Source organism: Triticum aestivum, chromosome 2B (assembly GCF_018294505.1).
Source record: "Triticum aestivum cultivar Chinese Spring chromosome 2B, IWGSC CS RefSeq v2.1, whole genome shotgun sequence".
Classification (NCBI taxonomy): Eukaryota; Viridiplantae; Streptophyta; class Magnoliopsida; order Poales; family Poaceae; genus Triticum; species Triticum aestivum.
The window spans coordinates 744,013,722-744,015,652 of record NC_057798.1 but is presented as its reverse complement, the minus strand read 5'-3'; positions in this window follow the sequence as shown (position 1 = coordinate 744,015,652).

Below are 1,931 nucleotides of genomic sequence, written 5' to 3'. Positions count from 1 at the left end.
TTAAAAAGGAGCATATGGATAGTTCGGACGATCTAAACAAGGCACTGAATGCCACCAAGGAGATACGGACCGATCTCAAGGGTGCGCGGACAGAATTAGCGAAGAGTACAGCTGACGCTGCCAAGTTCTTCGAAGATCAGGGTGACAAGGAAGTGGAGAAGCTTTTCTGGTCGCAATTCAATGCTCCCACTCGCCCGCTGCCGTTAACTGACAAGATGGCTGCTGTACGGAGCTTCACAGGCTGTCCGGGCATGCAATGCGGTCTGTAATAGACCATCTTTGGCCAAAGGGGCCTAAGCCGGACAATTAATTTGGCTTGGTCCAACAATTCCTTGGGGCCGTGCCTCGGATCGACGCCATGAGAAGGTCGGCGTGCATAGAGGGTGCGCGGATGGCTCTTGCCCGCATTAAAGCCTATTGGACGGATATGTAGGCCACCTTTATAGCGACCCAGGATCCGGCGGGGGGGCAATATCCGTCCGAGCACTACTTGGCGCAGGTCGCAGAAGGTGCTCGCCTAATAGAGGCGCAGTGCTCGAAGAATGTCTTGTTCGAGTTATGAATCGAATCATTGTAAAAACAATGTTTATTTTGATTATGAGGCTATATTTATACTGTTTGCCTGAAGATATGATTGTGTCCCCTGTGTGGCCGTTTATATATATGTAATCCGAAAGTTAGCAGTCGTTGGCTTCAGCCCCCACGCATATAATGTGGGGGTGTTCGAGAAAAAATATGCATAGTCACACTCGATCCAACGTCTTGGTCCATTAAGGAGGTGATCGCACATCGAACTAGGCAACTGGACTATATAGCTATAACGCTTTCGCTTAGCCATGAGAGTCTAATGGTGGGGCTACTATGTAGTCCCTGGTACTTCCGCTTGCATCCGAATACGGGCGCGTGTGTACATGACTGGGAAACGGTCCTTCGTTAATGCGGAGGGATCCTAAGGATTCTGATAAGTCTTCGAGTGGTTGATTAGTCTCTCGCTATATCATGACAGTCAGTTTTCGGCTTTCTCTACTGAGGTGCTCACCCGGAATAACCAGGGCACAATCGCAGTAGTTCTCCTTTGGCCACCTTAGCCGATAATAACGGAACGTAAGGCGGCCAACCCAGGAGCCGGGAAAACCCAAGATTTGACCAAAGACATGATTCGTAGCTGATGCATATAAGGCCAAACTCGTGACGCCGAACACTCCCGAAGGTATTCAGACTTTATAACAGATGATGGGCCCAAGAATGCCCATTCATTATAAACCATGTGTTTCCAGGTACGTGCATAAGTCTGTCGTGGCGAAATGCCAATAACGACAGTATCCTCTGTGGGTATGGAACCCATTGGATGGTTAAACAACAAGAGGCAATAGGAAAGGTTTACACATGGGCTTAATCTAAAAAGAAACCTATTGAGCGGGGCCCTGCTGCACGTCTACGCCTTTGTCTCTATTGTGCCTTATCCTGGAAGGGCATCACGCGAACGTTGTCTCTGAAAAAGAGAACTCATAGGAGAGTACAACGTAAGTATGCGATGGATAAAAAAGTGTAAGATGTTGGCCTGCTAATAAGGTTGAGCCAAGTGTGGGGCTTTATTAAATATTTATAGCCCCTGTTGTCCTGTATGGGATTACATATACGGTGCCCTGGTTTGATTTTATCTGGGCTACCGGACTCGTCTAACCATGTCTGTTGTCTTAATGACCAGTCAGGCTTTTTGTGATATTTGAGGCCGCTTATAGTCCGGCCGCTAGGGCCGTCATGTCTTCCTCTGCACGTGAAGAGCGCTCTATTATTCTGCTAACGGCGATGACGCCACGTGGGCCGGGCATCTTGAGTGTAAGGTAGCCATAGTGCGGCAATGCGTTGAATCGGGCGAAGGCCGTTCTTCCAAGCAATGCATCATAGTCATTTTGGAATGTGCGATGATG